The sequence below is a fragment of the Ornithorhynchus anatinus genome, chromosome X2 (assembly GCF_004115215.2).
Source record: "Ornithorhynchus anatinus isolate Pmale09 chromosome X2, mOrnAna1.pri.v4, whole genome shotgun sequence".
Taxonomy (NCBI): Eukaryota; Metazoa; Chordata; class Mammalia; order Monotremata; family Ornithorhynchidae; genus Ornithorhynchus; species Ornithorhynchus anatinus.
In genome coordinates, this window is record NC_041750.1 from 2,659,188 (window position 1) to 2,685,407 (window position 26,220).

General features: G+C 61.4%; 2 long non-coding RNA genes across 6 annotated transcripts in view; both read right to left on the reverse strand.

Annotated features, from left to right (window-relative positions):
* Nucleotides 1–2,460: 2,460 nt before the first annotated feature.
* Nucleotides 2,461–7,109, reverse strand: LOC114807393. 2 transcript variants are annotated; one of them, XR_003755480.1, is made up of 4 exons: nucleotides 7,072–7,109; nucleotides 5,021–5,093; nucleotides 2,833–2,945; nucleotides 2,461–2,498 (listed from the first exon to the last, which is right to left on the reverse strand). It is a non-coding gene; the product is annotated as an uncharacterized LOC114807393 (long non-coding RNA). The 2 variants fall into 2 exon arrangements; XR_003755478.1 differs by lacking the exon at nucleotides 7,072–7,109 and having other exon boundaries at nucleotides 5,021–5,212.
* A 1,984-nt stretch (nucleotides 7,110–9,093) lies between these two features.
* Nucleotides 9,094–26,220, reverse strand: part of LOC103165313 — a 56,959-nt gene continuing 39,832 nt past the window's right edge. For 3 of the 4 annotated variants that reach the window (XR_003755523.2, XR_003755524.2, XR_003755521.2), the window contains 3 exons: nucleotides 11,365–11,474; nucleotides 9,622–9,708; nucleotides 9,094–9,271 (listed from right to left, as the gene is read on the reverse strand). This is a non-coding gene — a long non-coding RNA (uncharacterized LOC103165313). Of the gene's footprint in view, nucleotides 9,272–9,621; nucleotides 9,709–11,364; nucleotides 11,475–14,329; nucleotides 14,402–26,220 lie in introns of all 4 variants that reach the window. The other variant, XR_003755522.2, reaches the window with a different exon arrangement.

The following is a 26,220-nucleotide window of genomic DNA, read 5'->3' on the forward strand; positions in this document are numbered from 1 at the left end:
TTCCGGACCGGAGACGGAGGAGCTCCGGTGGTGAAGATTAGACTGTAAGCCCGTCAATGGGCAGGGGCTGTCTCTATCCGTTGCCGATTGGTCCATTCCAAGCGCTCAGTACAGTGTTCTGCACACAGTAAGCGCTCAATAAATACTATCGAATGAATGAAGAGGAGCTGGCCTTCCGGTGGGGACAGAATGACCTTCGTCTGGGCTCAAGGTCAGGGGTCTCGCAGCGAGGGGGGAAAAGAGGGCGGGGACTCCGCGACTTTTAACGCCCAAGCCGTCTCGGCCAGCGGGAGCGGGTGATTTCTCCTTGGGAGAGGGCGGGTTTTACCTAAGCGGCTTAGGGGAGGGGGCCGTCTGCCGCTTCTCCTTGTCCCCCCCCTCCTCCAATCTCGCCCCCCATCCGGTGTGAACTGGCGCTGAAGAAGGAGGTTGATTGCAATCAGAGCACGCAGCCCCCTCCCCCTAACCCTCAACCCACCCTCGCCCATCCCCGGGGTCTGTTTCCTTGAGATCCTGTTTCTCTGGGCGCTTTATCCCGCCACGATCCCCTCCGGGCATCTCCCACCTCTCCCCTGCGTCCCCTCCCCGAACTTGTGCTTTTCCCTGGGCCGGGGACAATAACGATAATAACGTTGGTATCCGTTAAGCCCTTACTATGTGCAGACAGTGAGGCTCCTACAGTTAATCCCCATTCTCCAGATGAGGTCACGGAGGCCCAGAGAAGTGAAGTGACTCGCCCACAGTCACCCAGCTGATAAGTGGCAGAGCCGGGATCCGAACCCATGACCTCTGACTCCCAAGCCCGGGCTCTTGCCACTGAGCCGCGCTGCCCCCAATATCCGTCAGGCGATCGCTCTCCCCACCTTCGAAGACTTATTAAAAGCGCATCTCCTCCGAGAGGCCTTCCCCGACTAAGCCCTCATTTCCTCTTCTCCCACTCCCTTCTGCGTCACCCTGATTCCCTCCCTTCCTTCACCGCCCCGGCACTTCTATCCACCTCTGCAGTTCATTTCTAATAATAATAACTGCGCTATTTGTTAAGCACTTCCTATCTGCCAGGCCCTGTACTAAGCACCGGGATGGATACAAGCTGCGAGCCCGTCGTTGGGCGGGGCTCGTCTCTATCTGTTGCCGAATTGTCCTTTCCAAGCGCTTAGTACAGTGCTCTGCACCTAGTAAGCGCTCAATAAATACGATTAAATGGATGAATGAATACAAACTGAGTTGCTCGCAGTCTCATTCCTCATTTTCCAGACGAGGGAACTGCGGCCCAGAGAAGTGAAGCGGCTTGCCCATGGTCGCCCGGCAGCCAAGTGGCGGAGCCGGGATGAGAACCTATGACCTTCTGACTCCCACAACCGTGCTCTATCGGAGGTCGTGGGTTCGAATCCCCACTCTGCCCCTTGTCAGCTGGGTGACCGTGGGCAAGTCGTCACTTCACTTCTCTGGGCCTCAGCTTCCTCAACCGTAAAACGGGGATTAAAACCGGGAGCCCCGCGTGGGTCAGAGAAGCGGCGTGGCTCAGTGGAAAGAGCCCGGGCTTGGAGTCGGAGGTCATGGGTTCGAATCCCGGCTCTGCCCCCGGTCAGCTGGGTGACTGCGGGCAAGTCACTTCACTTCTCTGGGCCTCCGTGACCTCATCTGTCAAATGGGGGTGAAGACTGGGAGCCCCACGTGGGACAACCTGATGACCCTGTATCTCCCCCAGCGCTCTGCACGTAGTAAGCGCTTAACAAATACCAACATTATCATTATCCCCTGCCCACAACGAGCTCCCAGTCTAGAGGGGAGGAGAGAGGGGTCGACAGCAGCTAAGCGGCGGAGCCGGGATTAGAATCCAGGTCCTCTCGACTCCCAGCCCCACGTTCCGTCCCCTAGGCCGCGATCCTTCTTATGCCACCTCGTTATCATCAGCGCTTGAGGCCCGGAATTCCCGGGGCCTCAAGGACAATCCCAGATGGAGAGCTGGACATTCCTCCTCCCGGGTTCATCCCCTCGGCTGCCCCGTCGCTCCCTCTTCAATCGGTCGGGTTCACACTGGTCTCCGGGCCTGGCAGACCGGGCATCCCGAGCAAGAGCCGAATTGTCCATTCCAAGCGCCTAGTACAGTGCTCTGCGCGTAGTAAGTGCTCAATAAATACTAATGAATGAAAGAACGAATGAAAGAGGCCTATCTCTGTGGGACAGGGCCAAGGTCGTGGGTCATCCCGTCCGGTCTCCCGCCTCTGTGACGAAGGGAAAGGAGACGGGGCGGGGTGGAAGCGATCCCCAGTCCAAAGACGACGGTCGCATAACTCCACCGCAGCAATCGCTAGCCCTTGCCGGCAAATGTCCCCCACCCAGGCTAGCCCGCATCCCTCAGGCCGCAGCGGCTTCCCTCCGGTCGGTCGATCGTATCTGTCGAGGGCTTACCGTGCGCGGAACGCTGTACCGGTTGCCTGGGGGAGGACAATACGACAGCGGACGCGTACGTTCCCGGCCCACGACGAGCTTGCGGTCTAGAGCGGGAGGCAGGCGTGAAGAGAAATCAATAAATTAAAGCTGCGGGCAGAAGTGGGGTGGGGCTGGGAGGGGCGGCCGAATAAAGGCAGCGAGTCAGGGTGAGGCGGAAGGGAGTGGGAGAAGAGGAGGGGCTTAGTCAGGGAAGGCCTCTTGGAGGAGGCGCGCCTTCGATGAGGCTTTGAAGGAGGGGGGGAAGAGTCACCGTCTCCATCCCGACTTCCTCGGGGTCCCCTCCACCCCAAAACCTAAGCGGCTTAAAGGAAACGGGGGTCCCTCGGGGGGGTCAGTCCCGCAGCCCAGCCCTTCCCCGGAAGGCTCCCCGCATCTCACCTCTCCTCCCCGAGGTCAGGACGGACCCTCCGTTCCGGCTCTCGGGCTTCCGGCCGCCTGGGCCGCCTCCCCGAGCCAGGTGGATGTGGATTTTATGAACCGTACCTCGGGGCCTAATTAATGCAATTAATCAAAGGACTCCCGGCCCCGACACGGCCGACGCTCTCCACCGCTCGGCTCGTCTGTGGGGACAGCCGGGGGGGTCGGGGCCGCCATTCATCATCCTGGGCCGGGGCCCCCGGGAGCTCGGCGGGGAGGGGCGGCCGGCCGGTGGGGACGGAAAATGGAGGTGGCCCCCGGGAGGTGAGGAGCTCCCTCTTCCCGATGCGGGAGGGCAATTTGGGGGGCTTAATCGCCACGGGCGGCGCGGCCTACCGGTTGGCGCCCACTAACCACCTCTCCCACGTGAAGGGGGTACGGGTGCCCCTCGGGGGGCCGTGGAAGCGCGCACGGGGGCAGGTACGTACACACGCCGTCGATCGGTCGTATTTATCGAGCGCTCGCTGTGTTCGAAGCACTCTACGCAGCACTCTGCACCCACGCACGCAGACTGACCCCCGCCCCCCGAGCCGGGATCCGTCGCGTCCGGCCATTCCCCTCCCGCTACACCGGGACCTCCTGTGTCCGGCCGCCTACGTTGGGGGCCTCTGCGTCCGGCCGCCCCCCGGCCCCCTTGCGCGCCCTGTGGCCCTGCCCCCCCAGGGGCAGCAGGAAATGGCCCTGGAGGAAGGCGACTGCGGCCAGCGGAGAGGGAGGGAGGAAAGAGAGCCGGAGGAAGCGCCGTTCCCACCGGCTGAGGCCTCTCCCCGGGGAAGGGGCTGCTGTGAGACCCCCACGCTGAGGGGAGGCGGGGCAGAGAACCGGACGACGGCGACGGCCCGGCTGGCCGTTGGGCCTGCCCGAGGCTTCGGGCCTCCCTCCCGAGCCGGGGACGTTCTCCGCGACCTCTGCCCCTGGGAAAAATGCAGCCATCTCCGGGGTGCGTCCGCACGGGCCGGACTCGACCGCGGTCCCCTCGGGAGGCCCCGCGGGGTCCCGCGAGGGGACTCGGCAATGGTCCCGGTTACTCCGGAGGACACGGGCGTCCCCTTGCCGGGGATCGAGCCCTGGGGGTGGGGGGCAAGAAGCGTGGCCAGGTGGATAGACCCCGGGCCTGGGAGTCCAAAGGAGCCGGGTTCTAATCCCGGCTCCGCCGCGTCACAGTAACGATAGTGGTGTCTGTTAAACGATGGCTACGTGGCGCACACAAGCGAATCGGGTTGACCGCAGTCCCTGTCCCACATGGGGTTCCCTACAGAGGAGGGAACTGAGGCCCAGAGAAGTGAAGTGACTTGCCCAGGCCCACACGGAAGACCTTCACACCCCCAAGCCCGGGCTCTATCCACTCCATCGTGCTGCTGCCCTGTGACCCCGAGCCACTCCCTTCCCTTCTCCGTGCCTCAGTTCCCTCATTCATTCAACCGTATTTATTTGAGCGCTCACTGTGTGCAGAGCACCGTACGAAGCGCTCGGAGAGTACGATTCAGCAAGCGAGAGAGACCGTCCCTGCCCACAGGCGGGTTTACGGTCTGGGGGAGGGAGATAGACAGCCAAGCAAGTAAACGGGCATCGGTAAAATGGGGTGAGCCCCGTGAGGGACGGGGTCCGACCTGATGACCCCGGTTCCTAGTACAGTGTCCGCCACATAGTAAGCGCTCAATAAATACCAATAATTTTAAAAAAATACCATTCTCTAAGGGGGTTCTGAAAAATGTCCTTACTCCCGGGTCGGGGGGGGGGGCGATACGAGAGAGGAGGGCTCGATATCCTGGGCTGCACACGGCCCCCTCCCCCCTCTCCGTTTCCTGTCCGGGACGCGGGGGCCTTCGCATCGATCCCTCCCGGAAGGGGGCCGTGGCGACCCCATTAGCATGCAGCGGCACGGCCAAGGCCGGAAAGCCGATCCGGCCCATAAACGAGCGCGGAGCAGATGAAAGCGGCCGCCCCCTCCCCGCACCCCTCCACCCCCGGCCGCCCCCGCTGCGGGACACGGGTTGGGGGGGGAGGGTGTCGGAAAGGGGAGCGTCCCGGGGCCCCCTTAGGATTCATTCAGTGGTATTTATCGAGGGCTTACCGTGTGCTAAGCACCGTACCGGGCGCTGGGGATAAACCGGAGTGCGACGGAAGGCCGGGGGGGGGATGGTCTCACCTTGGGGTCCCGGCGGAGGGGGCTGCCGATTCCTCCCCTCCCAGCTCCTGTCTCCGGATCTCACCCTGGGGGGCTGGGGAGGCGGGACGGCGTTCCAACGAGCCGGTGGGGGCACACACCCCATTTCCGGCAGAAAAGGGCTCCGGGCGGAGACGCGGCCGAGGCCGGACGGTGAGAGGTCGACCCTCTCCGGCACCGCGCCCCGCAGTGCCCCCCATCCCTCTCCAACCCTCTCAGTCCCGTGACGCCCCCCCCCCCCTCCCCAATCCCACCCCCACGGCGGCCGGGCTGGATTTTGCCGGATAATCTCCCCGGGTTGCCTATTCCCCACAAGGTTTGATTGAAGTCGCAGGCGAGGCCTCCCGCGGTTCTCGGCGGGAGGGGGAAAAGGGGAGGGGGCTGAGGGACGGCGGTGGAGGAAGATCGAGTGACCCCCCCCCCCCATTCCCAGGGGCCTCCTGGATCCAGTCGCCTCTGGATCCTGGGGACCACTTGTCTGCTGTGTGACCTTGGGCTAGTCGCTTAACGCCTCGGTGTCTCAGTTGGAAAATGGGGGATGAAGGCTGTGAGAGCCCCACGTGGGACGGGGGCCCTATTACCTCGTATCTCCCCCAGCGCTTAGAACAGTGCTTGGAACAGAGTAAGCGCTTAACAAACGCCATTATTATTAGCGGGGAGGCAGGGATCACGAGGAATGCCACCCCTCAGGGGTTCTCCATCCCGGGCGGGGGGGGGAAGGAGTCATTGGTCCGGAGGCAGAGGGATGGACACAATGACCTCTGCCCATCTCCCCCTCCCCCCGCCTGGGGGGTAGTAAGAGAATTTCCTGGTGGGAAAAATGGGGGGCAACAAGAGTCCGGAATCCCGCCTCTCTCTCCATCCCCCTCTTCCTTCATTCAATCAGATTCCCTGAGCGCTCACGGTGTGCAGAGCACTGTACTAAGCGCTTGGGGAGTCCAGTAGAACGATAACTTCTCAGTGCCTCAGTTCCCTCATCTGTAAAATGGGGATTAAGACCGTGAGCCTCACGTGGGACAACCTCATTCCCCTGTATCTACCCCAGCGCTTAGAACAGTGCTCGGCACATACTAAGCGCTTAACAAATGCCAACGTTATCAAACGGACACATTCCCCGCTTGCCTGTCTAGCCGTCTAGCTCGGAGTGCTCGCTTGGTTTCCCCATCTTTTTGTTTGTTTATGGAATCTGTTAAGCGCTTACCACATGCCAAGCAGTGTACTAGGGAAGCAGCGGGGCTCAGTGGCAAGAGTCCGGGCTCGGGAGTCAGAGGTCATGGGTTCGAATCCCAGCTCTGCCACTTGGCAGCTGGGTCACTGTGGGCAGGTCACTTCACTTCTCCGGGCCTCGGTGACCTCATCCGGAAAATGGGGATTAAGCCTCATGTGGGACAATCTGATGACCCTGTATCTCCCCCAGCGCCTAGAACAGTGCTCTGCACCTAGGAAGCGCGTAACAAACCACATTATTATTATTATTATTACTAAGTGCAGGGGTAGATGAGGGAATTGGGCGGGATACAGTCCCTGTCCCACATGGGGCTAACAGTCTTAAATCTCCATCTTACAGATGAGGTCAGCGAGGCTCAGGGAAGTAAAATGACTTGCCCAGGGTCACACAGCAGGCACGTGGCAGAGCCAGATCAGAACCCAGGTCCTTCTGACTCCCAGGCCGGTGCTCTATCCACTATGCCAAGCGCTTATGGTACACCGCCCTGCACACAGAAGAGCTACGTGAAGAGCCCACCAGCGGCTGGGCAGCGTGGCTCAGCGGAAAGAGCCCGGGCTTGGCAGTCGGAGGTCCTGGGTTCGAATCCCGACTCTGCCACCTGTCAGCTGGCCGACTGTGGGCAAGTCACTTGCCTTCTCTGGGCCTCGGTGACCTCATCTGGAAAATGGGGATGAAGACTGGGAGCCTCACGTGGGACAATCTGATGACCCTGTATCTCCCGCAGCGCTTAGAACGGTGCTCTGCACATAGTAAGCGCTTAACAGATACCACCATTATTACTCAAACGTATTTCCTGAGCGCCTACCGGGTTCAAAGCGCCGGTCCTAATCCCGGCTCCGCCGTTTATCTGCTGCGTGACCTTGGGCATGTCACTTCACGTCTCCGGGCCTCCGTCCCCTCATCTGTGAAAAGGGGATTGAGGCCGTGAGCCCCACGTGGGGCCGGGACTGTCCAACCCTATTTGCTTGTTTCCACCCCAGCGCTTAGCACGCTGCCCGGCACGTAGTAAGCGCTTAACAAATACCGTAATTATGATTATTATCCGCTAAGCCATGCTGTTAGACCAGGAAGGGGTCGGTGAGAGCCGCCCCCGCGAAGCAGGCTAGAGAGGAGGCGGGGGGGTGGGGTGTTCATCTCGGTCTCGGGCGCCGCGTTATAAATCAAACGCGACTCAATTAGGGCGGCGTGAAAACTTTCTGCTCATTCGGCAGAAACGGCCTCGTCTGGCCCTCGGCCAGCTGCCCGCCCGGAGGGGCGTCGGAGCAGACCCCGCCCCGGGGCCGGGGCAGCGGCCCCGGGACCCCCAAAGTGTGTGTGTGGGGGACGGCACGGTGGAAGGGGCTTTGTTCTGAGCAGGCCCGGGAGGGGGGAAAGAAGAACCAGGAGAGATGGGGGACGGAGGAGAAGGGGAAGGCGGGGGGGGTGGTTAGAGGGAAGAGTGAGGAGGGTCCCCCCTCCTCTTTGGGGAAGGAGGGAAAAGGCTCTTCCCCGACGGAAGGAGAGAAGGACGTGGTGGGGAGGGGGAAACTGAGGCTCTGGGGACGGGGGCCAGCACCCGGAAGGCGCCCCCCACCATCCGGGCCTTAGGTGGGAGGCAAGGATCTGGGGGGAGACTGCCGGAGGGGGGCTGCTGGAGAGGAAACGGTCTGTCGTGGGCGGGGGGTTGCTGGGGGAGGGTCTCCGGGGAAGGGAGGGGGGACTGTCGGGGGCTAGCCGGGGAGGGGGTGCTGCCGGAGAGGGGCTGCTGGGGCCGGGGGGCTGTTGGGAGAAGGTCTCCGGGGAGGGGACGGGGGGAGGAGGGGACCGTGAGCTGCCGGGGCAGGGGCTGCGGGGGGCTGGTCTGTGTGGGGGGGGGTCTCCCGCCTTGGAGCTGACAGGTGGTGCGGGGAGGGGGAGCGTCCGCATTCCTGTCCCAGGACCCCGGCGGAGGAGGCCTCGGCCTTGAGGCCGGCCCCTCCTGGCACAATCCCGCCCCCCGCCGCCCCCTCTGCCCGGCACGACGGACCCCCCCCCCCCCCCGTCCCCCTCCCCCAACGCCCGGCTCGGCCCGGCCCCCACACAAAAGGGCCTTCAATGTCGGTGGACAAAGCATTCCTCCTCGGCCCATAATCAGATCCCCGCCAGCTGCCCGCCAGCCAGCAAACCGCACTCGCCCGGCCCCGGGCACCGGGGTTCCACCCGGGACCCTCTCTCCCCGGGCCGGGCCGCACCGGGTTCCGGAGAAAGAAAGGAAAGGAAATCTCTCCTTTTCCTTCTTCGTTATTATGGTATCTGTTAAGCGCTCGTTAGGTGCCAGGCACCGCACTACGCGCTGGGGTATATAGAAGTCGATCAGATCGGACGCGGTCTTGATCCCCATCTTACAGACGAGGGAACTGAGGCCCAGAGAAGCGAAGTGATTTGCCCAAGGTCCCCCGGGAGAAGGGAGGCGGAGCCGGGGTTGGACCTCAGGTCCTTCTGACTCCCAGGCCCGGGCTCTAGCCGGTAGGCCTCGCTGCTTCTCCCATTCACCGGGCGCTTAACGTGTGCAGAACGATGTGCTGAGCACTTGGGAGTGGACAAAAGAACAATATAACATCCTCCTCCGTCTCTTTCTTCTCCACTTCCCCTCCAGGAGTCCGGCCCCTCGGTTTCCCCGCCTCTCTGTCTTCCCCTCCTTATTGTCCAGGTAACTGCGGGCCAGAGAGGGTAAGCTACTCACCTGAGGGCACCCAGCAGCCGCAGCAGAGATGGAACCCCGGTCCCCCGTCCGGACCCCCTGTTGCGGTGTGACCCCCCCCCCCAGCCCCCGGGCTTCACCATCTAGGAAGATTTGGACGAGACCCTGTTCTTTTTAAAGTTCTTTTTATAAAGTGAAGGCATTTAAGCGCGTACGGCGTCTACCCTGGAGAAGCGGTGTGGCTTAGTGGAGGGAGATGAGGCCTGGGAGTCGGGAGACCCGGGTTCCAATCCCGACCCTTCCAGCCGCCTGCTGTGTGACCTGCTCCGTGTTTCATTTTCCTCATCTGTAAAACAGGCGATAGAAATACCCGTTTTTCCTCCCCTCTTAGACTGCGAACGACTCCCAAGTTGGTGGTCTTCTCACTGGACCACACTGCCTCCCCCCCGCTTCCCCTCTACGTTCCTCGAGAACCCTCTGGCCGGTGGAGAGCGGAAGCCAACGCGACAGCAACGGTGATAACGACGGTATCGCTCAAGCGCCGACCGCGTGCGAAGCGCCGGTACGAGACGATCACGTAGGACACGACCCCTCTCCCGCCCCGGCCTCACAGTCGAAGCCAGGGGGACGGAGAACAGTATCGACTCCCCATTTTACGAACGAGGCAACTGAGGCACAGGGAGGTAAGACACTCACCCGGGGTCACCCAGCGAGGAGCGGAGCTGGGGATTAGAATCCAGGTCTTCCGATTCCCGGTCGCCTTCCGCTACGCCGAGCCGCTTCCTTGAAAGTGACAGAGAGGAGGAGGAAGTGGATATGCAGACGAGGGAGTGCTCAAGCAACAGGGTACACAAGATGTGTCACAGATCGACTTATAAATACACAAGCTACAGCGGAGCGCTGTGGCGTAACGGATAGATCGCGGGCCCGGGAGGCGGGAGGGCCCCGTATCAGTGTGTGGATCTCATAATAATGATCGTAATATCCGTGAAGCGCTTACTACGCGCCAACCACTCTTCGAAGCCCGGGTAGACACAGGATCATCAGGCGGTCCCACGTGGGCTCACAGGCTTCATCCCCATTTGACAGAGGAGGGAACTGAGGCACAAGAAGTGGCCCGCCCAAGGTCACGCAGCGGACGAGTGCGATTAGAACCCACGTCCTCTGACTCCCAAACCCGGGCTCTTTCCGCCAAGCCACACTGCTTCCGTTGGTGTGAGAGGGCATCTGATGTCAGCGTCTGTTAAGCGCTTACTATGCGCCGAGCACTGTTCTGAGCACTGGGGTAGATACAGGGTCGTCGGGGTTGTCCCACGGTGAGGCTCACGGTTCATCCCCATTTTACAGAGGAGGTCAGTGAGGCACAGAGAAGTGCCTTGCCCACAGTCCCACAGCTGACGAGGGGCAGAGCCGGGATTCAAACTCGCGACCTCTGACTCCCAAGCCCGGGCTCTTTCCGCTGAGCCACGATGCTTCTCTGCGGGGCACCTGCGCGTGTGTCTGTCTGGAGCGCGTGACGGCGTGTCCGCGACTGGGCCAGCGTGCCTGGCGCGTCGTAAGCGTTAGCGGATTCCATTCAAAACGCAACAGGGAAGAGAGCTGTGCGTTTTCAGCGCGGCGTCAATCTGTTGGGTCTTTCTCAAGCGTTCTGAGACGTGCCCAGGTCCCTGGGTATCGGGCGGGGGGGTGACTCTGGGGTGAGTTAAGGAGTGAACGTGGGACAGTCAGCCAACGGACACTGCCAACCCTGGCTTAGCCAGCCCGGGGCTCTGTCTCTGACAGGGAAAATGGGATACCTGGAAAAACCGGGTGTGGATGCCCACGGGACACGGTCCACGCTCACGGTAAGGCACGGACCACTATCCCGGCCCCTCCCCATCCTTGACTCTCCCCCAGAGACCCAGCCCGGACCATCCTCCCCGCCCCCCCGACTCTTCCCCTCGGCGCGCCGGCCGGACCCTCCAACGCCCCGACTCTCCTCTCTCCGTCCCCGACTCTCCCGGTGACCCGGCACGGACGCTCATCTATAAATCCGTCCAAGCCTCTCTGGGCCCTGCTGCTATTTTTAGCTGCCCTGGCTTCCTGTGGCTTGGAGCAGGGGCAGGCTGAGGGGCAAGACGGAGGCCCCTCTCAGGAAGCCGATCACTTCCCGGCCCTGCCCGTCTCCCCCCCACCAACGCCGCCCCCCCAACCTACCGGGATCCTCTCCCCTCCCGCCCCCGGGGGACCCCGCCGCTCCGTCCCCCTCCATCCAATCCCCCAGACCGGAACCGCCCCTCGGCTCGGGCCGGCGTCCGTGCGGCCCCGAGAAGGAGGCCTGGCTCGGTCCCCGCCTTCTGACGGGTCCGGTCAGCGCCCCGGTCTCGCCCGCGCCGCCCCCCAGCCGTGGACGGTCCGTCCCCTCCAGGCCCACCGGGGCAGGGGGCGGCTTCCCCGTACCGGAACGTCTGGGGGTCGGAAGGGCGACGGTTCTCATCCTGGCTCCGCCGCTTGCCTCTTGTGCGCTCTTGGGCAAGTCATTTCGCTCCTCTGTGCCTCAGTTCCCTCACCTGTAAAATGGAGATCGAGAGCGGTGAGCCCCAGGTGGGACGGGGACCGCGTCCGACCCGATTTACTTGGACCCACCCCGGCGCCCGGTATAGCGCGTGGCACACGGTAAGCACTTAACAGATACTACGGTTGTTATTCCCTCGAAAATTCCCCCGTCGCCTTCTGGGAAGGAGCGAGACGATGGCAGGAACGGCCCCTCCTGGCTCCCGAGACCCCCCTCCCCGGCCCGCGGCGGCCACCAGAAGCTGGAAACGTCTCCCCGGCCCCCAGGAAGCCCCACCCTCCCTCCCCCGCCTCCAGGGAGGCTTCAGGCCCTGCCCGTCCCCACGTCCCCCACATCCCCCTCCCGGAATCGGCCTCATTTCTTCTCCCGCCGCCCCCCGCCGCGCTCGGTTTCCGTGACTGATGGCGACGCGGCCTCCTCCAGTCGGAGCTCCGGGAAACCGGGTGGCCGTTGGTTTTATTTATTTCGCTCTCCCTCGCTCTCCGGAGCTGATAATTATTCAGATCATCGCGGTGATGATTTACTCGGCCATCAGAGGGGCTTGACGCCGGCGGCGGCCGGTGGCGGCGGAGAGAATGAGAATGACCGGGGGCAGCGGAGGGCGGGGGCGGGGGGGGGGTCCCGGCCCTCTTTCTTTGCTTCGTGTCCCCGTCCACCCCGGGACCCTCCCCAGAATCCACCGGGGCAGACCCGGGGGCAGGCGGGCACCCGGGCAAGGGTATGCTTCTTCACGCACGTGAAGGGGCGTGGAGATGCACACGGGTGTACGGAACGTGCACGCGTGGCCTCAAACGGGTACGGGTGCCCGGCCGTCGAAACGCAGGCCCGTGCGCAGGCGGGGTGCATCCACGTGTCCGCCCGCCCGGTGGCGGGCGGGCCCGTGGGTGAGGTCGGCCTCGTGTGCCGGCCCGCCCAGGTGAGCGACGGTGCGTACGCGCTGTGAGTCTGGGTGCCCACACGTGGGTGTAAGTGGGGCGCGTGCATCCGTATGCACGCAGGCGCGCCTGGGAATCCGCTGGTGAGGGCACGGGCGAGCAAGGGCGGACACACGCGTGTAAATGGGTGCGTGTGTGATCGTGTGTTCCTCCTCTCCTGATTGCCGCTACCAGCTTAAATGGCGGAGGCGAGGTGACCTCATTAACATCTCTGCAGCGTCCCCGGAAAAACCCATCCCATCCGTCTCATCCGGCTGCTTTAAGCGTCGGAGAACGGGGCTGTGTTTCCTTCGTCGGCCGCTTAAAATTCAGGGTCGGGGCTCAGCGCGGGGGTGTGTGTGGGGGGCGGGGGGGGGGGCTGGGTTTCCTCCCCGCTCCCCTCTCTCACGCTCACACTCGCTCGCTCTCTTTTTGGAAAACAGGGATGCTGGCGTATTGGAAAATCTCCCCCCCAACCCCTCCCCGCCCGGCCCCTCCCCGCTCTCTGGAAGGAGCTCGGTGGGGAATAAACTCTGGAATCTGTTCCACTTGAGCAGATGGCTGAGAAACTTTTGGCTGAGAAATAAATTGAGTGTGACGGCCTAGGTCCAATCACAGATGGCTGAAACCCTAGCGCCGTCCCCGATGTCCTGAGCGGAGAGAGCTCCCCGCTCGCCCCTTTCGTGCCGGAGAGCCACGGTCGGCTGTGTGACGTGGGCTGGAAGAATGTGGGGAGAAAAGCGTGGAGGGGCGAGCTTCCCGGCCCCCGGCGCTCCCATCACAAGCTCCCTCCCCGGGGCCGGTGTCCGTCGTCCCGAGGCGGGGGCGGAAGCCGGGCCCCGGGGGGGCCCCCTCCCCATCCCGCGCCCTCCTCCGCTCTCCTGCTCCCCGGTCCCGTCTCCCCTCTCTCCCTCGTGCCCCCAATCAGGCGTCGGGGTTTGGAGCACCCTCGTCCTCACTATACAGAGCTGCCCGTGTCGGGGGGGCGACGGGGCGGTGGGCCGTGGTTCCCTCCCCCCAGACCGTAAGCTCGTTGCGGGCGGGGAACGTGTCCGCTCGTCGTCGTGCTGTCCTCTCCCAAGAGCTTTAACGCCGGGCCGTCCGCACGGTGAGCGCTCGATCGATCCGATTGAACGATGGCGTGAACGGCTCCCAGCCGCGGGGGTGAAGTCACCGTCTCCCCGCCGCCAGCCCGGTTCATCCCGGGTCCCCCGCCGGGCGGAAAACGGGGGCTCTGGGACCCATTAGCTCTGCCCCCTCGACGGGGGACGCGGAGCCCAGTCGGGGCCGGCCCCGGACGCCGAGCCGATTCTCCGCAGAGGCCCCGGCCCAGAGCCCTACCTGGCCCTACCCTCCCTCAGCCTGGCTCTGGTTTCCATGGGAACTACTTGGCCACCTGCCTCGGTCATCCCGGCCTGGGGATCTGGATTCCCGCCCCCCCGCCCCGCCCCCTGCTTCCCGGAGCTCTCTCTATTCCTCAGTTTCTCCGGGAGTAAAATGAGACCGACCCAAGGGGGAAGCGGAGAGGGGGGAGAGCCTCGCGGGGAGGGGGGGATCCTGCTGAATCAGATCCTGCCAAACTCTTCAGCTCTCTCCAGACACCCAGCGGAGCCAGTATCGACCAAGGTGAAGTCAAGGTCGACATCCACTTAAGCCGCATTAAATCCCCTTCTCCCCCGGCCCCGGCAGGTAACGCCCGAGTTGCTTACGCCCTCTCCCAAACCCCGCCGGCGGCAAGGTCCTCGTCTCCCCTCCCCCGGCTCCCCGTGACGACCCGTGCCCTTTCGGGGTTTAAGACTTCCCCCACTTTCGGGGGGGACGGTCAGCCTGGGGCTCCGCTTTCCTGGAGATCTCAGGGAGCCCAGTCTCCCCTCCGCCGGTCACCTGAGCCGGGGGCCGGGGCGGGCCGAGGGGCGGGGAGGAGGGGCGGTCCTACCTGGAGGCAGGGGGCTGGACGGGATGACCTTTGGAGAGTTCCGTCGACCCGGCCTACGGTTCTTAAAAAAATCTGAAAAGGGAGACGACGACGGCTCCGTCGGGGTCGGGGGGCGACGCGGCCAATCCGGAGGCGCCGACTTACACGGGCGATGCGATTGGCGAAGGTTATTCCTCTTTAGGGTGGCACATACGGGGGTGGGAGGGGCTCAGGTGGGCCGGGGGCGGGCCCCGCCGCCGCGGCCTCCGTTCATAAAACTCCCCAGCCCAACCGCTCCATCAACGGCATTTATTAAGCGCCGGCCACGTGCGGGGCACTGGGCGACGCGCCTGGCGGAGGGCAGACCGCCGGGCCCCTTCCCTGCCCGCCGGGAGGCCGACTCCGACGAACTCCGGAGCTTACGGTTTGGAAGCCGAATAACGAGAGTGATCACAATCGCAATCAAAGGTATCCGCTAAGAGCTCACTAGGTGCCAGGCGCCGCGAGCTAGGATGGGAAGCGGCGTGGCTCGGTGGAAAGAGCCCGGGCTTGGGGGTTCTAATCCCCGCTCCGCCGCTCGTCGGCTGGGTGGCCTTGGGCCAGTCACTTCGCCTCTCCGGGCCTCAGTTCCCTCATCCGGAAAATGGGGATGGAGGCCGCGAGCCCCACGTGGGACGATCCCAGTGTTTAGAACAGTGCTTGGCACAGAGGAAGCGTTGAACCAACACCAACATTATTACTATAATTACTATCGGCAGAGGGCAAGACAACGGGCCCGTTCCCCGCCCGCGAGGAGGGTGACTCCGACGAACTACGGAGCTTGCGGTTTGGAAGTCGAATAGCGAGAATGATCACGATCGAAGGTATCTGCTAAGAGCTTACTAGGTGCCGGGCGCCGTTCTAAGCGCCGAGGGGGATTATAGGAATAAAGGCATTTGCTAAGAGCTTACTATGCGCCAAGCACTGTTCTAAACACTGAGGTAGATCATCATATTATTAACGATGGCATTTGCTAAGAGCTTACTATGTGCCAAGAACCGTTCTGAGCACCGAGGTAGATTACGATAATATTAGTTAGGGTATTCGCTAAGCGCTTGCTATGTGCCAAGCACCGTTCTAAGCACTGAGGTAAATACGATGATAATAATTATTATGGTATTTGCTAAGCGCTTACTATGTACCAGGCACTGATCTGGGGTGGATACGAGGTGACTGGGTTGGACACAGTCCCTGTCCCACACGGGGCTCACGGTCTTAATCCCCATTTTACAGATGATGTATCTGAGGCACAGAGAAGTGAGGTGACTCGCCCCAGGTCACACAGCAGACAAGTGGCGGAGCTGGAATTAGAACCCAGGTCCTATGACTCCCAGGCCCGGGCTCTATCCACCAGGCCTCTCTGCTTCTCAATCCATCAACCGATGGTACTTGCAGAGCACTGAACGAAGCGCTTCTCCCCCCTCTCCCCTCTTCCTTCTGGGCCCCGCACCGGGGGACATCCCAGACTTTTTCCTCGGGGCGTGGGGGGGGTGACTCCAAGCTCTCTAAGGGTGATGACCCTCTGGGCCCAGGGAGGGAGGGGGCTGCGGAGAAGCCAGAAGCCGATCCACGATCCACGCTCTGCTTCTTCCTCTCCTCCTCCTCTTTCTCCTCTCCTCTTATCCCTTGCCCTCTTCCCTTCTCCTCTCCCCTTATCCCCCTTTCCCCCCTTTTCCTCTCCCCTTAACCCCTTCTCCTCCACCTCTCCCTCTCCTCCCCATCCCCTCTCTCCTCCTCCTTCCCACCCCCTTCTCCTCTCCCCTTAACCCCTTCTCCTCCATCTCTCCCTCTCCTCCCCATCCCCTCCTCTCCTCCTCCTTCCCATCCCCTTCTCCTCCTCTTGGTCCTCCCGTCTCTGGGGTGGGCGGGCTGAGCTCCCCCACCCTGCCCGGAATCGCTTCCCGGGGGTTCCCGGCCATCACGTGCCCTCCCTCCTCCTCCTCCTCCTCCTCCTCCGGGGGACCAACGCGGCGCTGGGAACTCGTGCCCGGCTCCTCGGGACCCCCCAGCGCCCAAGCCCAGCCTAGCCCCCCTTCCCACCCGAACCCACGCCCATCGGAGAGCTGACGGGGGCGGGTGGGAAGGGACGGGAAAGAGGGATGTGCGTTCCAAAGCCTGAGAGCAGATGAACTTGCATCCACCCAGCGTTTAGTACAGCGCCTGGCACCTAGTAAGTGCTTAACCAATACCGTTATTAACTGGTTTAAAGCTTGCCAGGGAGAGGGATGAATCAGTGTGTCCCCCCCCCCACTCTCATTCGCTCACTGTGGACAGGGAATCTGTTTATTATTTTATGGGACTATCCCAAGTCCTTCCTGATAATAATAATGATGATGATATTTGTTAAGCGCTTACTAGGTGCCAGTCACCGTACTAAGCGCCGGGGTGGATACAAGCAAATCGAGTTGGACACAGTCCCTGTCCCACGTGGGGTTCACGGTCCCAACCCTCATTTTACAGATAACGGAGGCCCAGAGAAGTGAAGTGAATTGCCCAAGGCCACACAGCAGACATGTGGCAGAGATGGGATTAGAACCCATGACCTTCCGACTCCCAGGCCTGTGCTCTATCCACTACGCCGGGCTGCTTCTCCAGTACAGTGCTCTGCGCACAGTAAGTGCTCGGTAAAGGCGCCCGAATGAGTGACTTCACATTCGCGTGAATGCGGTCCCCATTCCAGCCGCTTCAGAAGCAGCGTGGCCTAGTGGAAAGAGCCTGGGTTCTAATCCCAGCTCTGCCACGGGTCTGCTGGGTGACCTTGGACAAGTCACTTGACTTCTCTGGGCCTCAGTGACCGCATCTGTAAAATGGAGATTAATCCATCAATCCGATTTACTGAGGGCTTACCGGACGCGGAGCACTGTACTACGAGCACGGGAGAGTATACACACTCCCTGCCCACAGTGATCTTAGAGTTTGCAGGGGGAATTAAGACCGTGAGCTTCACCTAGGAGAGTCAGGATTAGAACCGGGTCCTTCGGACTTCCAAGCCTGAGCTCCACCCACCGGGCCGTGGCCCAGGGACAGAGCCGGGATTCGAACCCAGCGTGGGAAGCGCACCCAGAGATTCCCCGGGGCTGGCGGAGCTCCTGTTGCCGAACCAAAAGTGTCGCTAATTCATTCGATAGTGTTTATTGAGCGCTTACTGTGCGCAGACCACTGTACTAAGCGCTTGGAGTGGACCATTCGGCAACAGGTAGAGACAATCCCTGCCCACTGACGGGCTTGCGGTCTAATCGCTCCGTAGTATTTACTGAGCGCTTACTCTTTGCAGAGCTCTGTACCAAAGAATTAGGAGACTTGAGCTCTGCCCTCAAGGAGTTTATAACCTGCTACGGTACGAGCCGGCGTAGGAGACGGCGTGCCATGCTGGCAAGAGCCCAGGTCTGGGAGCCAGAAGGCCTGGGTTCTGATCCCGGCTCTGCCACCCGTCTGCTGTGTGACCTGGGCAAGTCACTTCATTTCTCCGAGCCCCATCTCGCCTGTCCCGCCGTCGACCCCGGGCCCGGGTCCCACCTCTGGCCTGCGATGCCCTCCCTCCTCGAATCCGCCAAACTAACAGCCGTCCCCCCTTCGGGGCCCTCCCGAGAGCTCGTCTCCTCCGGGAGGCCTTCCAGACTTCCTCTGCTCCCCACGGCATAAAAACGCACATCTTTCTAATGCCGATTCCATTTCTTTTTACCAACGATGTGTACAGATCTACAATTCTATTTACTTATAATGACGCTACTGATGCCCGTTTACTTGTTTCGATGTCCGTCTCCCCACCTTCTAGAGCGTGAGCCCGTCGTGGGCAGGGACTGTCTCCATTTGCTGGCGAACCGTACTTTCCAAGCGCTTAAGTACACAGTAAGCGCTCAATAAACCCCACTGAATGAACAAATGGGGATTAAAATCCTACTCACTCCTACTTACACTGGGTCCCCCAGGACTGTAAATTAGTAGACACCACCTCTGCCCCGGAAGTGCTTAGAATCATGGTGTGAAATGCCTTGAAAAGCTTGAAAGGGGACAGTAGACTTTTAGTAATCAAGTTCCCTGCCCTTAAGGAGCTTATATGCGAGCAGGGGACGCGCGCATATAAGCGACCCTGAAATAATTTACAGAAAGACTAGGGTTAGGGCCCACCCCTGGAAGAATACTTCACCCCCTCGTGACTTACTGGTATTTCACCGTTCAAAGACGCAAGGAGACACAGAGCCCTGAATGGCAGAGTGAAACGGAGAAGCATCATAATAATAACGTTGGTATTTGTTAAGCGCTTACTATGTGCAGTGCACTGTTCTAAGCGCTGGGGTAGATACAAGTTAATCAGGTGGTCCCACGTGAGGCTCACAGTCTTCATCCCCATTTGACAGAGAAGTGAAGGGACTCGCCCACGGTCACCCGGCTGCCAAGTGGCAGGGCTGGGATTCGAACCCATGACCTCTGACTCCCAAGCCCGGGCTCTTTCCACTGAGCCACGCTGCTTCACATCAAGCCTCCACCCACGTCACGTCACGCAAGTGCGCGACCGCCCTCTCCTCCCCACAATCCCCGCTTGAGAAGCAGCGTGGCTCAGTGGCAAGAGCCCGGGCTTGGGAGTCAGAGGTCACGGGTTCTAATCCCGACTCCGCCACTTGTCAGCGGGGTGACCTCGGGCAAGTCACTTCACTTCTCTGAGCCTCAGTTACCTCAGCTGCCAAGTGGGGATTGGGACTGTGAGCCCCACGCGGGACAGGGACTGTGTCCAACCGGATTTGCTTGTATCCCCCGTAGCGTTTAGTAGAGGGTGAGGGGGAGAGTCGAGGAGAGAAGGTCAGGGAAGGTGATTTTAGGGGGGCTTCGACGAGGGAGAGAGTGGTGGTCTGTAGGATACAAAAAGGGAGGGAGTTCCAGGCCAGAGGGAGGATGTGGCCAAAGGGGAAAGCTCGCCGTGGGCAGGGAATGTCGTTTATCGTTGAATCGCGCTGGGTCTGGGGCTCCGCACACATTAAGCGCTCAATCTGTCCATTCCAAGCCCTCAGTACAGTGCTCTGCACATAGTAAGCGCTCAATAAATACTATTGAATGAACAGATGATTGAATGAACCGAACGGGTGTGGGCCGAGGCTCCGGAGGCAGGGGGAGGGTGGAGATGACCCCTCTGGCACCTGATGATAATGCTGGCATTTGTGAGGCGCTTACTATGTGCCGAGCTCCGTTCAGCCGGGGTCAGGCGCCAGGGGGAGAAAGAGAGTGGAGGGTGGCGTTGCGGGGGAAGCCAGGCGGAGCCGGCTGCGTGTCCCTCCGCATTGCGAAGCAAAGCCGATCCCCGGCCATCTGTCTTGATTTCGCTAAACCGCTGAGCCGGGCACAGCTGTGTGCAGAGCGGCCGGGGGGGGGGGGGTCTTGGGGGGCAGGGAGGCCGGCAAAGGATGGAGGAGGAGGGTGGGCCCCAGGGCCGGGTCCGCTCACAACTGCCCCTCTGCCCCGGCGCCTTCCTCCCGCGCCTTCCCACCTTCCCGGCCCCCCTCTACGTGTCCGTTCATTCCCTCATTCGATCGTATTTACTGAGCGCTTACGGGGTGCAGCCGCGTCCCTCCTAAGCGCCCGGGGAGAGGACAGCACGACAATATAACGGACACATTCCCTGCCCACGAGGAGATTACGGTCCGGCGGGGGCAGACGTCGACAGAAATCGATTTAGGAGAGTGCTTTGCACGGAGTAGTAATAATGTTGGTATTTGTCAAGCGCCTACTATGTGCCGAGCACCGTTCTAAGCGCCCGAGTGGATACAGGGTAATCAGGTTGTCCCACGTGAGGCTCGCGGTTAATCCCCGTTTTCCAGATGAGGTCACTGAGGCCCAGAGAAGTGAAGTGACTCGCCCACAGTCACACCGCTGACTAGTGGCCGAGCCGGGATTCGAACCCGTGACCTCCGACTCCCAGGCCCGGGGCTCCTTCCCCTGAGCCACGCTGCTTCTCCTACACGATTATTAAATAAAGGACGGGTACGGACACAAGTGGGGCTGGGACGGGGCAGGGGAAGAGCAAAGGGAGCAAGAAGGGGCAGAAGGGAGGGGGTTTAGTCCGGGAAGGCCTCTCGGAGGAGACGGGCCTCGGGAAGAGCGGGAAGGTGGGGAGGGGCGTCGGTTGGGGGTTCGAGGAGGGAGGGCGTTCCAGGCCAGAGGCGGGCCGGGGGCGAGGGCTCGGCGGGGCGCCAGGCGGGTCCTAGGCCCACTGCCGCGTCGCCACCTTCCTGTCTCCCCTGGCACGGCTCGGGGGCGAGAGCCCGGGCTTGGGAGTCCGAGGTCGTGGGTTCTAATCCCGGCTCCGCCACTTGTCTGCTGTGTGACCTCGGGCAAGTCACTTCGCTCCTCTGGGCCTCAGTTCCCTCAACTGTAAAACGGGGATTGAGACGTCGGCCCCACGCGGGGCGGGAACTCCTTCCAACGCGATTGGCTCCCATCTACCTCAGCGCTCAGGAGAGTGCCTGGCACATAGCGAGCGCCTAACGGATACCGTAATTACTATTACAGCGCACCAGCGGGTGACCAGTGCCCGCTCGCGTCCCGTAGGTGCCAAAATAGGGTAACTCGCCCCCGCCGGCCGGGCGAGGCGCCGACCCGGGAGTCAGATCGGCGGCGGCGGGTATCAGGTAATGGAGCGGGGAGTCCGGGCCCCCGTCTCCCGCCCCCGGCGGCCCCTCCCGGGGCGGCGGGGAGGGGGTCGCCGGCTTGAATGGCCCTGAATAATTCAGGGAGGCCAGCCCGGAGACATTGTTGTTTGTGTCCGGCTCCTTCTCCGACTGTCTGAGCAGCGGCAGCTGCATCCCGGGGCTACCCCCGCAAAGGCCCGGGCCGAGGGGTGCCGGCTCCGAGGGGAGGCGGCCTGGGGGGGGCCGGAGCCCACCCGACGCCGGGCTCCCAGCTGTGGGGACAGACGATGACTCTCCCCCGCCCCGTTTCCAAGCCTTATCGAGGGCCCGTCTCCTCCAAGAAGCCTTCCCTGACTAAGCCCCGCTTTTCCCCGTCTCCTACGCCCTCCTGCGTCACCCTGGCTCGCTCCCTTTGCTCTTCCCGCCCCCGCCAGCCCCACACCACTTATGTACAATTTCTGCAATTTTATTTATTTGTACTGATGTCTCTCTCCCCCCACCTCTAGACCGGGAGCTCGTTTTGGGCAGCGACTGCCGCTGTTTATCCTTATTGTTATATTGCACTTTCCCAAGCGCTTAGTACAGAGCCCTGCAGACAGTAAGTACTTTAATAAATAGAACTGAATGAACGGGACGATGTCTCATTCCCACCAACTGTCTAGACTGGATTCTGACCTCCCTCTAAACAATTATGGTACATGTTAAGCGCTTACTCTGTGCAGAGCGCCGTTCTACGCGCTGGGGGAGATGCGGGGTCATCGGGTGGTCCCTCGTGAGGCTCACGGTCTTCATCCCCATTTGACAGATGAGGTCACTGAGGCCCAGAGAAGTGAAGTCACTTGCCCAGAGTCACAGAGCTGCCAAGTGGCAGAGCCGGGATTAGAACCCATGACCTCCGGCTCCCAAGCCGGGGCTCTTGCCACTGAGCCGCGCTGCTTCTCCGCAAGCTCATCAGATTAGACCCGGTCCCTGTCCCGCATGGGGCTCGCGGTCTTAATCTGCATGTTACAGATGAGCTAACTGAGGCCCAGGGAAGTGAAGTGACTCGCCCAAGGTCACGCAGCAGGCAAGTGGAGGAGCCGGGATTAGAATCCGGGTCCTCCCGATTCCTAGGGCCGTGCTCTATCCGCTTGGCCACGCCGCCTGAGAACGACACAGAACCCGTGTGAAGGAGCCCACTGTCATATAACAGTGGCACCTGTTAAGGGTTGATGATTTGCCAAGCGCCGTACTAAGCGCTGAGGCAAAGACGAGATAATCGGCTCGGGCCCGGTCCCTGACTGACACGGGGCTCGCAGAATAAGAGGATCGCCGGTATTTAGGCCCCATTTCACAGAGGAGGAAAACTGAGGCCCAGAAAAGCCAAGTGACTAGCCCGAGGTCACGGAGCGGTCAAATGGAGGGGCCGGAATCAGAACCCAGGTCCTCTGACTCGTCGGCCTCGCCGCTCCCTTCACGCTGCATCTCCCCGGACGGGAAAGCGACGCGCAACCAGCTGGGCGGGGCTCGCGCCCTCCGGCCCCAGTCCGGAAGTTCAGAGGTGACGATATACCCTGAATCCGAAGTCCGCGTTAATGCCTTTCCTGGATCTCGATGGCCTTCCCTAACCGGTCCCGCGTCTCCCGACTCCGTTCCCCTCCCTTCCGCGTCACCTACGACTTGAGTTCTCACCCTCAAAGCACTTACTCCCATCCCTAAAGCACTTAGTTGCTTCCTCCACCGGTAATTTATCTTAATGTCCGTCTCCCTGTCTGGATTTTAAGGTCGTTGAGGGCAGGGATCGCGTCCTGTCCTGTTTATTGCTCGGGGAGTTCCACCAGTAAGCGCTCAACAGATCCAATGGATCGATCGATTGATTGATTGATTGATTGACGGGGCGGGGGGACTTGGGGCGGAAGCAAGAGGGGGTGGGATCTGAAGCAAGATCAGCCCCCCCGCACCCCGGTTTACTGCCCTCCCTCCTCCTGATCCCTTTTGCGAGGGAGACCCCTGGCGATCGAGAAATCAATAAATACGATCGACTGATCGGGGGGTTTAATGATTGAGCGGGGTTGGGAGCGGAAGCCAGGCTGGGTGGGTGAGGATGGGAAGCAGCAGCACGGCCCGGTGGATAGAGCAAGGGGCTGGGAGGCAGAGGACCTGGGTTCTAAACCCGGTCCCGCCACCGGCCTGCCGTGTGACCTTGGGCAAGTCACTTAGATGGTCTGTGCCTCAGTTCCCTCATCTCCAAAATGAAGATTCGATCCCTGTTCTCCCTCCTACTTAGACTGTGGGCCCCATGTGGGACCCGATTATCTCCTATCGTTCATTCATTCGACAGTATTTATTGAGCGCTTACTAGGTGCGGAGCACTGTACTAAGCGCTTGCGACGGACAGTTCGGCAACCCATAGAGACGATCCCTGCCCACTGACGGCCTCACGGCCCAATCGGGGGAGCCGGACGGACAAGTGTTTCATTCATTCAACCAATCATATCTATTGAGCGCTTACCGTGTGCAGAGCACTGTGCTAAGCGCTTGGTAAAATACAACAATAAAGAGTGACATTCCTTGCCCACGAGCTTAGAGGAGGGGAGAGAGGCATCACACATTAATAAAATTACAGATATGTGCAGGAAGAGCAAAGGGAGCAAGTCGGGGCGAGGCAGAGGGGAGTGGGAGGTGAGGAAAAGTGGGGCTTAATCTGGGAAGGCCTCTCGGAGGAGGTGGGCCTTCAGTGCTTGGCACAGAGTAAGCGCTTAATAAATGCCGTCATTATTAATAAGGCCTTGAAAGGGGGGAGAGGAATCGTCGGTTGGACTGGAGGAAGGAGGACGTTCCAGGCCAGAAGCAGGACGTGGCGCAGGGGTCGGAGCCGAGACAGGCGAGATTGAGGCACGGGGAGAAGTCGCGCTTAATGCAGGGCTTGGCACATAGTAAGCGCCTAACGAATATCACAATGATTATTATTATATGAAGGAGAGTGCTGTGACCGCCTGATCACCCACGTGCCGGCTCCGGCCCGAGGGTGGAGGAAGTGGGAAATTGATGCTGCGCCCGTGACCACGCCTTCACCCGGATCCCAGCTCTGCCCCCAACCCGTCAACATTAATAACAATAATAATAATAATGGTATTTGTTAAGTGCTTACTATATGCCAAGCACTGCTGGGGCCTGGGGCTTGCGGCGTGCCTTAGTGGCAAGAGCCCGGGTTTGGGAGTCAGAGATCATGGGTTCGAATCCCAGCTCTGCCACTCGTCAGCTGTGTGACTGTGGGCAAGTCACTTCACTTCTCTGGGCCTCAGTTCCCTCATCTGGCAAATGGGGATGAAGACCGGGAGCCTCACGCGGGACAACCTGATGCCCCTGTATCTCTCCCAGCGCTTAGAACAGTGCTCTGCACATGGTAAGCGCTTAACAGATACCAACATTATTATTATTAAGGTTCAGGCCCCGTCCCGGCAACGCTCCAATCAAAACCCAGGCCCCGCTCCCCGGGTGCGGGCCGCTTTCCTGGCCGTCGTCCCGGCTGTCCGTCACGGGGCTGGGTTCCCGCCGGGGCCCTGCTCTCGAGGTCACTTCCCAGCATTGTCCGGCCCCGCGGCCCGCCGGCCATCTGCTCGGCCGCCGGAGGATGTGGCCGGCGCCCCCGCCGACCCCCCGGCCCGGTCCCTGGACCCCGGCCCCAGGGGAGGGGGCGTCCTGGCCGACCTCGGGCAGGAAGGTCACCGGTCGGCGCGCCCCCGAATCCTCCCGTCGTCGGGGGGACGGGTGGGGGGGGGGGTCTCTGCCCCACTGGCATCCGGGCCTTGGCTGGCAGGAGGGGGTCCACCGGTGAACCCACCTGGGGGAGGGACCTACCCCAGATACCATACCATAATGATGGTATTTGTAAAGCGCTGACTATGTGCCAAGCACTGGGGTAGATACAGGGTAATCAGGCTGTCCCACGTGGGGCTCACAACGTCTTCATTCCCATTTAACAGATGAGGTCGCCGAGGCACAGAGAAGTTAAGTGGTTTACCCCAGGTCACACGGCAGACAGGTGGACGAGCCGGGATTAGAACCCACGTCCTCTGACTCCCAAGCCCGGGCTCTTTCCGCTGTGTGGCTTAGTCCTGCCTTCCCCCTCTCTGACCCCTTCGTCTCTGTGCCATCGATTCATTCCTGCCTCCTTCCTTAGGGTATCCGTTCAGCGCTGGCTACGAGCCGGACGCTGTTCTAAGCGCTGGGGTACGTGCGAGGTAATCAGGTCGGACCCGGTCCCCGTCCCACGTGGGGCTCACGGTCTTAATCCCCATTTGACAGACGAGGCCCAGGGAGGTGAAGTGACTTGCCCGAGGTCACCCGGCGGACGAGTGGCGGGGCCGGGATTAGAACCCACGTCCTCTGGCTCCCCGGCCCGGGCTCTCGCCGCTTGAGATCGAGCGAGCCTGGGCCTGAGGAACCTGCGTGAAAGAGTTGAGGGTCATAACGGTGGCATTTGCTCTCTGTTGCCAAACTGTACCTTCCAAGCGCTCAGTACAGTGCTCCGCACAGAGTAAGCGCTCAATAAATACGATCGAATGAAATACAACTGAATGAATGAATTTGCTAAGGGTTCACGATTTACTAAGCGCCGAAGCCAATGCGAGACGATCGGCCGGCACACGGTTCCTGCCCGACGTGGGGCTCACAGAGTAAGACCGGGTATCTCGTCCCTATTTTACAGAGGAGGAAACTGAGGCCCGGACTTGCCCAAGGTTACACAGCAGACAGGTGGCAGAGCCACCGTTAGAACCCGGGTCCTCTGACTCCCGGGCTGCTCTATCCACTAGGCCGTGCTGCTTCCGCTTCACGAATCCCCCCACCGATACAAGACCAAACCCGTGAGCTCTCTGCGGGCGGGGGACGCGTCGCCGACCGCGTCGTGCCGCACTCTCCCGAGCGCTCGGCGGAGCGCTCTGCACACGGTGAGCGCTCGATAAATGCCATCGATTGCTTCCATCTGTCCCTCCCTGTGACCGTCCCTATTGTTCTTCCTCTCTCTGTGACTTTCTCTCCGCGCTGGTGCCTGTCTCTCTCTGCCTCCCTCCACGGCTCCCTGCCTCTCTTTGTTTCTACCTCGAGGCCCGTGTCTCCGCGTCTCTGGGACCGTCTCTCTCTGCGTCTCTCTGCCTTTCCTCCCCCCCTCTTCACCTTTCTCCGCTTCCCCCACCCCCCTCCTCCCCGCAATCTCTCCCTCCGCGTGCCCTTCCTCTCCTCCTTCCTTCCTCCAGGCGAGGTCTGCACGCC